The sequence below is a fragment of the Camellia sinensis genome, chromosome 10 (assembly GCF_055761805.1).
Source record: "Camellia sinensis isolate YWXY chromosome 10, ASM5576180v1, whole genome shotgun sequence".
NCBI classification, from domain to species: Eukaryota; Viridiplantae; Streptophyta; class Magnoliopsida; order Ericales; family Theaceae; genus Camellia; species Camellia sinensis.
The window spans coordinates 92280873-92293787 of NC_138970.1; positions in this window are offsets into that span (position 1 = coordinate 92280873).

Sequence of the window (12915 nt, forward strand, 5' to 3'; positions counted from 1 at the left end):
ATGGTATTTATAAATACCGACAATGCTAGGTAGCTCAAATTTTTGTGGCTCAAATGACTCAAATCTGTCAAAACGACGTCGTTTTGACAGATTTTGAGTTCAAAACGACGTCGTTTTGACAGATTTGAACCATTTGAGCCACAAAAATTTGAGCTACCAAACATTTTCCTTGCTATAATACGATTGCTATTGCTATAATTTAGCAATGAATAGTAGTAATTTGTCAAATTATAGTAATGGTATTCCAATGATACACCTGTTATTTTGGCAAATCTTAATCAATTTTTTCTCCAAATTTGTAGATATTATTTGGATATAAATTTTTTAGTATTTATTTATTTTTTATTTTTTGTGACCTTTTTTTAACTGCTTGTAAATTATATATATATATATATATATATATATAGTCATTATACTTGACTAGACAAATATAAAAAATAAAAAATAAATTAAAAAGTTAAAAAATAAATAAATGTAATTCATCCTACCAAAAAAATAAACCATTACAAAAATTTTGGAGCCAAATTCTGTTTATTTGGATGATGTGGCAAGTTTGGCAATTGCCAAACTTGTTGCCAAATTTGAGAGATGAAATGGCATTTACCAAATTTGACAAGGGTGATAGCATTCCATTGGAGCAACATTTTTTAGAACTCTTGTCAAATTTTGGCAATGGCAACTTAAATAATTTGCCATTGGAGATGCTCTAAGTCAATCAACAAAAAAATAAAAATAAAAAATAAATAAAGGAAGAAGAATAATGATATTAATAAAGTGACGGATGATATAATTCACTATGGATAATGATTGATAAGTGTTGATATATATACATATATATATATATATATATATATGTTATATAATATTTAATAGTTTATTTAATATTTAAAATAAATAAATTATATTAAACACACAACTCACTTTTCTTTTTCTTTTTTTGGATCAGAAAGAAATTTCCATTGATGAAACTAACGGCATATACAAAGAGGAAATCATCCAAATAGATAAACTTACACCAAATATAGAAAAGATAAAATCAAGAAAACACACATGATTTGTGAAAAAATCTAGATGCACAACTCGTACTCATACTCGTACTCATATTACAAAGTAGAGGCCAATCAATTGGCTGTAGAGCATGTCTAAAGATAGATGATAGGTTACAACTACAAATGGGTAAGCTACATCAAGCATTGATAGATTCCATAAACAAAACCAAATCAAAACAAAAACAATAACTAGAAAACTCAACCTTGAGCCGGAGCCAACTAGATTCGTGGAGATGGGCCAGATCCGTAATAGATTTGGAGGTGGGACTGGTGATGGCTAGGCGAGTAGCGGAAAAGGAGAGATAAGGTAGATCCACACCAGTGGTATGGAGGACGAGAAACCCAGCAAGCTTCCACCATGGGGGGAAGAAAAACCTCACAGAGAGAGAGATTGGGAAGAAAACTCCCAAGATTCATTTAGCAAAACCAAGAAAGAAAAAAAAAGGGGGAGAGGAGAGAGGTGGCCAGAGGCCGAAGCCCCTTCCCTCTTCCCAAGTGGCTCTGTACTCAAGAAACCCTAAGAAAAAGAGGTAGAGAGAGAAACACTCGGTTAAAGAGAGAAATTTTGGAAAGTTGGTTAAAAATTGATTTTTTGAATTTTTTTTTTTGACTTTTTTTTTGAAAAAACGTGTAAAAAAGTAGAAATATGATATGATCCAAAATATGTTAAAAGCTGATTTTTGACTTTTTATATTCTTCCCAAAACACATAACTTACTTGATTAGTTAAAATTTTGTCACAATTTTTATGTAAAGATTTTTTTTTTATTTTTATTTTTTTACAAAAACAACATAATTTCATCAAAACAGAAATTCAATAAACCAACAATTTCTATCCAGTACATAGAGATTCTTTCAATTCTCATCTCACCCACGATCTCAATAATAATTTCAATTGCGCATTACTTAGATACAGTAATGTGCACACTCATTTAACGTACTATATATATATATATATATATATTTAATAAATATAATCAAAAGGAGTAAGGAAGGAAATACTTCTTAATTGAAGCAGAGCAGAGGTAAATTACTGTCTCTAATTGTCTTGCGATAATCCTTTTAGGAGGGTTCAAGTGCTTGAGATTTTGTTTATTTATTTTATTTCAGAGTGCTCGAGAATTAGTTGAGCATACTAAAATCCCATATAGTTTGTGGTAGGAGTGGGGATCGGCCATTGGTCTATTCAGTCCAATCTTATTTTTTTAGAATTTAGAAATATTGTTTTAGTTCATAAGAACAGGTTGAGCTCACATTCAGCCCGATATATTAATGAGCTGAACTTGAGATTTATACTCTCAACTCAGCCCGATCCAGCTTACTATTAAATTAATTAATTGTAATATATCAAAATATATATTTTTTTGTTGGAATCTACATTTTATTTTTGTTGAATTTATTAAAACTCACATTTTTGGTAATGTGTGATTGTATTTATTTAAAAAATCTTTCAATTTATACACAAAATTCTTCAATTTATAATAATTTTAGTATATTTATTTAAAAAATATAATGTGTAATTAAGATTAATTATGGAATATTTTTTTTTTTTTTTTAATCTACAGTCCTATGGGTGGACTTTAGATTTATAATTATTTTTTGAGTCGGACTTGGGTAGACACAAAATTTCTTATTATGTAATGCCAACTTGATGGGATTTAAGGTTTAGTTTGATTTGATTTTATGGAGAGCCAACTTGACCCGAACCCAACCCAACCCAACTAATGCCCACCCATAATTTATGGTGGTTGTTTCATTTATTATTATTATTATATATATATATATATATATATATATATATATATTATTTTCCTCTTTGAAAATCTAGACATGAACAATGAGCAAAATGGATCACATAAACATGAAGTTGTCCGACAGGTCTTTGAAAGTTTGGTGACAAATGCATTAACCCCAATGGAAGTGTTTAGTGGCAGAGAAATTTAGAAGTCTAAAAGGAAGATGGAAAGGACTTGGACATGTTCTAATAATGTCCCCTATTAATAAAATATATTCTAGTATAATGAGAGTGTTTGATAAAAGGTAGACATATGAAATACAAAAAGTAGATCATAGTCAAATTTATCATGGATTGGAAAAGCTAACTTTTTCTATTACAACTCCTTCCCTAACTAAATAAAGTGAACTCCCTATCTGAATTCATTTAGATTTCAGTATGCTAATCATGCCACATTTCTTTTTCTCCTTATTTTTGTTTTTCTTGCCAAGGTGGTCACAAATATTAAGGCTATATTTGGATTTAACCTCCTTGACTCTAAAATTTTGAGTATCCAACTTTCATACAATTCACAAAAATTAATTGGTTCTTTTCAAAATGCACTGCGACATAAATTTTGTATGTATTCTTGCAACTCAAATCATATCTTTGAAAAATTAAAAATTCTCGTGTCACCCGTTCAAATTTGGTTATTGGCACATGATTAATTTGTATTTTAGACTTGTCAACAAAAAGAAAAATGAAAAGCGAATGAACTTATTTTATGAGCAACAAAAGAAAAAATGATTTTTTATTTATTTTTTTTTTTTGCAGAGAAATATATATTCATTTTTCATGGGCCTATGCTTCACCTTGTTCTAAAAGATGGTTCTAAACGACTGTCAAGTAGCAATGTATCTCTCCTCTTAATAATTTAGTAGTCCAAATCTTATCATAAACAAGATTCTCTCTTTTTAAATTATAACATCCGATACATTAAAATAAAGTATAGTATCTTTTTGTTTGGTACAACTTGTCAAGTACCAATGAGATTTTAGGGCATGTTTGATTGGAAGGATTAAAGTATGGGATTAAGATTATTAATTCGTGGGCCCAATTATCCTAGGTTTGTTTTGACATTTTGATTTAGGACTATTAATCCAATGGATAATTAATCCAACAAATTTGTAGGATTATTAGTAATGGGGTAGGGGTGTGATAGTTAATACCACACTAATTTAATAGGATTATTAATACCTCACTATTAGTATTATGAATCAAACATGACCTTAGAGATTTATGGCTTATTTACATGACATGAACAAAAGATTAAAATTAGAATGGCAATTTTTTTGTACTTGTACGTGGTGTAATAGGGTATTTTCATTGTGAATTTATTCAATTCTTAAAAATAGAGTTGAACACAATTAAAGAAGGATGTTCTCGTCATCCTCAAAGTAGCTTTGGCTAGGAGTAATTCTATTTACACATATCAATTCCCCTAAGTTCACATATTTAGACCTCCTTTGACAAGTTAGAATTTTAGTTTAAAAATTAAAAAATTACTAAAAAAAATCAACAAACCATATAAAAAAGTTAAATATTATCTTTTCTCTATATCTTTTGCAATTTTTTTTAATTTTTTATTATTGTTGTTATGGAAAGTCAAAATTTTTTTTCCAAACGTACTAATTTTTTTACCTCATATTTTAGTCCAAAAAAAAATTAAAAAATTATTAAAATAGCATGTTCCAATGAGCCCTTAATGATTTTTTTTTTTTAATTACAAATTTGCCTTAAAATAAAAATAACATAATACCCTTATCCTCTTTCATCCGAAACACATTTCTTGACAATCTCCCATCCCAGCCCACCTCTTCCCTCCCATCACCTCTTTCCTTTTCCGTCTGCGACCATTTTCTGCCACGAGTCACACACTTCTACAAGCTCCCTCGTCATGAATCAGCCACCTCCGTGGTGGCTAGAAGGCTAGGATTTTGAAACAAGAGTTAGCGGCAGTTAGAAGTTAGAAGTGGGCTCCGAAAATTGATTATGAAAGTTTAGAATGTAAGGGAATGATATAGGAATGGCGGTGGAGGGATGAGAGTGACGACAACAACATTGGTAGCGTGGATGGCAGCAGTGAAGGAGAGAGGTATAGGTGGATGAACGAAAAATTAAGATTTTAAAATTAACGATGATGGTATTATTGACATAAAAAATCAGTACTGAGAATTTTTATTTTTTTGTGTGTGTATTGAAAAAGTATTTATTAAATATATGCACCGAGAAGAATTAGTGTGTAAAAATATAATTATTATTTGGCTAGCCGGAGCTGCTGCCAACAAAATGTAATAATCTTAGGCCCATTTGGTAGAATTTATTAGGAAATCCATTGAGCATTTTATTTTATTTTTTTGTTCGTTGATTGTTGTAATTTGACAATATTTTTGGTTTGCTTCTTTTTCAGCTAAAAAACAAGCTTATGAAAACTAGCTTCTCCTTTTTTTTAAAATTTTAAAATTTATTTATTTATTATTATTATTTTTTTAAGTTGAGTTTGGAATGCTTATTTTGAGGGTTTTTTTTTTTGAAGTTACCGATAATTTTTTTTATGAAAAGTGGAACAACTTGTCTCATAATTGGACCTTACAAACTAACTTTGTTTGGTTTCATTTATTTGCAACTCATTTAATTAAAAACTTGAAATCTCTTAGATTCACTTTTAAGTTTTTAGCTTAAAAAACTTAAACTAAGTTAAAAAAAATTGATTTTTATAAACTCAATTTTAGAATTTTTTTAATATATATATATATATATATTTTAATATTATCAAACGGGCTACTGGATTTTTTTCCTAATTATGTCAAAAAAATAAACTACTCATCTAAGCAACTCACTTTTATACTATTTATTAAATTAACCGACTTTTTTAAAAACACAAATTCAAAGTAAGACTTCATCATGAAATCACATGATCAAAATGTGATTTCATAGTAAAATCGCAATTTAAAAATGCGATTTCATATTGACATGTCGTATTTTGAATTTAAGATTTTAAAAATTCAATTAATTTGACAAATAATTTGAAAATTAAATTATTTTCAAAAATAGTTCAATTTTTTTTTAATTATTCACACCCAAAAAAAAAAAAAAAAAAAAAACCCCACGCTATTGTAACTAACATATATTCTTCTATGTTCTCAATATTTTTCTAAAAAAATAAAAGTAAAATTGTTGTTAATTTTTTGCCACTCCATTAAAGATTTTCTTTATTTTGGAGAGAGTCACGGCTTTTTAACATATGATGAGCAATAATCAAAATCTAGCGGCTCGAGAAATGCCCTTTTTGGCTCATCAAGATATTCATGCGCACGCGCACACAATTATGCAATTTACATTCATCCCATCTCAATCCCTTGCCTTAGTTGCCTTCCACTACTAATTACTTAAAAAAAAAAAAAAAAAAAAAAAAGACTAATTTGACTTAATTTCCACTTCTACACTTTAGAATAAAGAGTTTTTTGGGATATATTATATTAGTATATTTTTTAATTTTTTATGAAAAAATATTTAAAAAAATACAGAGATAATATAACTAAAAAAAAAGGTAAAAAAGTGTGGTATTTTAGTTCATATCAAACAAGTTTTAAATTTAAGTGTACAAGTTACGTGCATAGATGATTTTCACCGAATAAGATATATATAATATTTGATAGTTTATTTAATTTAAATTTAAAATTGAATGTATCAAGTAATAATCAATTAAGTCCATTTGATAACTATAATTAATATCACTTAAAATATTAAATGCCTGTTAAAATGTAGGCTAAAAATTACAAAAAAATTGAGCAATATGAAACTTATTTAATTATGGCTGAATTTGTATATACTAAATATAAATATCGACATACATTATTATAAACTCATAACCACCGCTACCACTATTACCACCGTCACCACAATGCTACCGCCACTACAATTATCACCACCTTCATTACTATCGTCATTGTTGTTACAAGTGTCACAATTATTTTACTACCAACATCGCAACACCACCACAATCGTTACTACCATTACCGCCACCACTATAACAACGACTACAACTCTTCACCTCATAATTATTCTCACCATTGTCATAACCATCAATTAATTTATTCCCACGTTGTCAAATTAGTGCCATCCATTTGTAACTATTTTTGAATAATTATTTTATTCGTAAAACACACCATTTTCTAAATTACAATTAAAAAGGAAATACTATATATATATATATATATATAAACCTATTACCTCAAAAAAAAAAAAAAACTCATTATAATGATTTAAAATTTTAAAAATACTAAGTGTGTTTGGTTTTAATTTTTTGAATTTAATTTTTTAAAAATTGAGTTTTTTCGTATTTTCTGTTTTTAGTGAATATTTTTAAAATTTTAAGCAATTTTTTTTTTAGATTCACCTTATTTAGATGTATCTAAATAGTAAAATATTTGTAAAAAAATATTTTAAAAATATGAAAAATGTATTGAATTTTTATATTTTTGGAATTTAGTGAATTTTGTAAAGATTTTTTTTTTTACAAATATTATACTTTTTAAGTGCATTAATGCTAGGTGTGTCTAAAAATTAAAAAAATTGCTTAAAATATTAAAAAACTTCTTTGAAAACAAAAACAATACGAAAAATGAAAAAGTAATTTTTTTTGAAAAGTATTTTCTGAAAACTAAAACCAAACAAGATGATTATTACATTATTTTAATCATAATATATATTCATTTTTTTATTTAATCATAATTTTACTTTTTGAGGTTGGGTGCAGTAATAATAATGAACATCAATACCACTCGTACAAGTCCAAACACAACCTGTGCCTTTAGTGAATTGGCCTTATAAAAAAAATTAAAAAAAAAAAAAAATCTTATAAAGTTGGATTATATGACACACTACTACAAATAATAATAATCAAACCTAAGCTCACGTGTAGGGTACAATTGATGCACTTTAACTACAATAATGTAAATTCCATCATTACCCTTGCAGGAATTGGAATTATGTGAAATGATTAAAATTACCTCAGAAAAAGTAGCTATTTCAAGCGTTTCATTGTTGGTGAGCTCATGCATGTTCTGGTTAAAAATGTTAAAAGCAAAATTGACCCTATCACCCCTTGTGAAGATATATGATAATAATAATAATAATAATGATGATGATCAAGTGCTTACATGTATTTGTACCCAAAACTTGAAAGTGCTCACATGTATTAATTAATAATGCCCAATAAATCTACACGGTTGCTCTAGCTAGCCCCGATGGCCATTGGTAATGCAGTCATCAAAGTGGTAAATGAATTTATTTTGGAATAAATTGTAAATCTAGATATCAATCTAATAATAATAATAATGCAATGACCTCTCCCTATCCCGGTCTTCGAAAATTATTAAGAGAAATGTTAGGGATCATGAAAATTTTTTCATGAAAATAATCATGAAAGATTTGTGACTCTTAGATTACCTTGATTAGTGTGTGGTACTTTATTGTAAATGTAATCCAAAAGTCACAAATCTTTCATGATCATTTTCATGAAAGACTTTTCATGATACCTAGCATTACTGAATTATTAAATACTCTTCAAGTATCATATGACATTGCATACATGATACTTTTAATATATAAGAAATCGTAATACACACTAAGCGAGTTAGTTCTTTTTTGTCTCTTAACTTCCTAATACAGGTAAGTTAGTATGTTTAACCCTTTCATTATATGATTAATTTAGAGAGTATTATATAAATAATTTTACATCTAAAATTACTGAATAATTACTCATCTCTAATTGGTTTGGGTAAAATGAAGGGGGTATAGGCCAGATGGGTCAGTGCATAATTGTATTTATGGGCAATGTAGATGATGATGGGTGGGTGTACTCAATTGGGGTTGAATGAATGCCCCCCCTCTGTTCTACCTGTGGCCTTTTGCAAATCTTTTGATCACTGCAATACATTTATGAAGGCAACCCCCCTCCTCACCCTTTAAATCATGAAAGAAACTTCTTTTTATTTGAGGGGGGAGAGGGTGGTGACTCAATTAAAATTGCTGCCAAAAAGCAAAAACTTATTTAAGAGGGTGGTAAAGATTACTTGAGAAGAGACCCATTAATTATTGAGGTTTGTCATCATTGGTTGTTTCAGAGACCTAAATTTATAACCCCCAAGGATTTTCACACCCTTCTTCACCACCAATATTCAATATAACTCTTTCTTCCAATTTAGGGCACACCCCTTTTTACCATATGTTTGATTGACTGGACCATACTTAAAAATAAATAAATAAGGATTGGACCATCAAAAGGCCACACCATGCTCTACCCAGCCAAGTGTATAGTAGGCGGTTGGTATTGAGGTTAGATCAAGGAATACTTTTGGGCATTGAAATTTGGTGACAAGCTGTGTAAAATTGGCTAAACTGGGTATTTGGATCAGTGTACCGTTTGATTTAGTTTTTAAATTTACATTTGAATTAAAAAATCAAAAAACATGTTTGATTTATCAATTTTTAAAACACTTTTTAAAATTATTTTTTCTCTTTCCTCTCTCTTTTTTTTAATTATTAATAAATTAATTAATTTTTTTTTTCTCTCATCTCTCCTCTCTCATTTCCATTCTCTCACATTTTACACATTAATTAATCAAAATTTCTCTCTCACATCCATCTATTCAACTACCAAAAAAAAATATTTATATACATTACAAATCATTCCAAAATTATTTTCAAAACTTATAACCAACCAAATTTTAAATTTTAAAAACTCGTTTTAACAACTTAATTTTCAAAATATTATTCAAATCTCTTTTCAAAAACTAAACTAAACGAAGCCTAAGGATTTGGGAATAATTTTTGAACTTTTTATGGAAAATTGTGCAAAGAGTAGAGAGAATGAGAATGAATTATTAATTGTTTTTATATAAGTTGAAAACTTTTTGACCTTTTAACTAAAATTCTTTTATCCCAAATGAAGTGATGTAATTATTGAGATGTGGCTCTCATTATTTTGGTCCTTCTACCTAGGGGTGTAAAAATGGCTCACGACCCGTGAGCAGCCTGAAACCCGCCCGCGGCCTAGGCCTAAGCCTAGTCCGAGACTTTGAGCATGGGCTTGGGTTGTCATTTTTAAGCCCGACCTGCCTAGTTCGGTCCATGACTCAGCCTATTGGCCCGCTCAAGGCCCACTCAAAGCTCGGTCCGACTATGGCCTAGTGTCATTTTTAGTGAAAAAAAATAAAATAATGATAGAAAAAATGGAATTTTTTTTAAAAAAAATGTTCAGACTTGCCTAAGCTTGGCCTAAGCTCGAGCCCAGGACCAGGCTCGAGGCTCAGTTTGTCGGCCCAGCCAAGGCTCGAATACCCCCGAGCTTGGGCCTAATTTTCTGGCTCATGGCTCAGCTTGGCCCGACCGAGGCGGCCCGACATGGGCTGGCCCGAGCCCGAGCCCGGGCCCCGGGCTCTGGTAGGTAGAGCCCAATTTACACCCCTACTTCTACCATATACATTTCTCCCATATAAGGTTATGATACTTCGGGGCGTTAATACCACAAATATCATCATTAAATGTTTTCAGTTATGATTAAAAATAAAAATAAAGGTTTCGTTTGAGAAGTGGGCTGACTTTTTAACTTTTTAGCTTTAGCCTAGGACTAAAAACCTCATTTAGGCTAGACTTTTGACTTTTTTGACTTTTGTGAGAGAAAAAATGAAATGATTATAATTTGGATATGACATTTTGTCTTATTGATTTTTTAGCCTATTTTATTTTTTTGTGACTATTTTAGACCCCAACCTCATTTTAACACCATGCCAAACGAAAGCATAATATGTCATAATCAAATAGCACTTGAGGCATAATAAAAAAATTATTAAGTTATAACCAAAATAATAATATGGGCAAAACACCAATAAATCCCAAATCTTAATTTGTTAAACCATTTGGTCCTGCCTTTTATTTTATAGACTAATAAATCCTATTTGAATGTTAATTCTGTATATACCCATTTATTTAACATGTAATATTTTTTTGATGGAAGTCAAATGTAAGTTTTTACTAATGTTGTAATGACAAAAATACCCAAAAAGCTTACTATAGGCCTTTTATGATTTTCCTTCTTTCTGAACATCAGCAACATTAACTATATCAGGAAACATCAACTACATCATCAACATCATCAAACATCAGCAACATCATCAAACGTCAAACATCACAAACATCAACTACATCTTCAACATTATTCATCAAACATTATTCTTCAACATTATTCTCCAACATCATTCATCAAACATTATTCTCCAACATCAACTACATCAAAACATCACCAACATCAACTACATCTTCAACATTGTTCATCACACATTGTGAATATCAAACATCACCAACATTAATCATCAACATTGTGAACATCAAACATTCCGGTCCAACAACATCAATTGCAAAATGGCACCACACAGAGGAACGCTTTGAGGAGCTTTTGAATCAAGCTGATCAAACCCTTGCAAAGGAAGTCAAGCGATTTCTATTATTGATTTTGAGTTGGTGAAGAAGGTATGAAAACGAAGAATTAGGGTTTTTATTTAGGCGTGAAAACGGTTTTGTGTGATGGACGAAACGTGTCGAACCGGTGGAGAGTCGGTGTCGGAGATCGGTATTCCGATGGGGTTGAATCGAATCAGGACTCGTCGGGAGTCTCCCAAGGACCCACCGAGTTCAATAGATGATGATGTCGATAATTTGACTCTTGGTATTCCAAGGCCTGGAAAGCTCCATGGCTCTAAAAAAGAAGGACTTCATAAAAGGAAGAAGATAGGTCGGTGGTTCAAATCGCATTTTTTCAGAGATTCCACTCATGATTTCAATGATAATTCTCCAAAGTCCGAGACTAGTGACTCGGAAGGTAAAGGATTTGGCAAGGAGGGTCCAAGAACTAAACTGCACAAGGTGGGGAAACATTCAACTGTAGACCAATCTTCATCTCTCCCTGAATCTTTCTCTTTATATGTATATATATATATATATATTTATATGTTGTGAGCAGTTTCCAATAGAGATGACGGGCCACAGCTTCATCAACATCAACTCCATTAGCAACATTATCAAAACATCAGCAAAATCAACTACATTAGCAACATCACCGAAATGAAATCAATATGGATAAAAATGTAAATTCCATATACAATAAATCAAAAACATCTATCATACTAAAAATAAAAAGGACTAAATGGTTTAAGAAAAAACACTGAGGACTGGATAGAGCAACATTTCCCAATATGGGATTTATGAGTAACGTTTCCTAATAATTATAATAAGTCATAATCAAGTCATATCCAACACCAAAATGATTCATAACCAAACACCACTTAAAACAGAACTAAAAATCTCATAACTAGAATAACAACCACAATAGATCATAACTAAGTCATAATCAACAGCATAATAAGGCCTCATTTGGAAACAGGCTTTTTAGTAATTTTTTGACTAAAATATAATGTAAAAAAAACTAGTATGTTTGGAATAACTTTTTTGACTTTTTACGAAAAGATGTGTAAAAAGTAGATAGAAAAGGAAATCTTTGGCTTTTTGGTATGGATTATTGGTTTTTTTGTTTTTTTAGTGACTTTTTGACTAAAAAAGCCACTTGTCAAACGAGGCTTAAGTCATAATCAAATTATAACAAACACCACAATTGGTTAGAATTAAATATCACAAAAATCGTAACTGTGTATTATAAGAATTTCTCTTATTGGATATAAGAATTCTATATATACATTTTTTGGATGAATCTACATAAACAATGAAAAAGAAGGGACAAATATCGTTTTTCATAAATTCCTGGGCAAATTATGCAAATGGTCCCTATAATTTATCCGTTTTATTATTTTGGTCTTTCTTGTTTCAATTTGATCAATTTTACCCCTGAATTTTACGGATCGTGTCATACTAGTCCAATAAATAAGGGTGGTTAAGTTTGATAGACGAAAAATCAAATGATGTGTCAATTTGGTCCCTGTAGTTTACAGACTAAATTGACACATCCTGTAAACTACAGGGACTAAATTGACACATCATTTGATTTTCTGTCCATCAAACTTAACCACCCTTATTTATT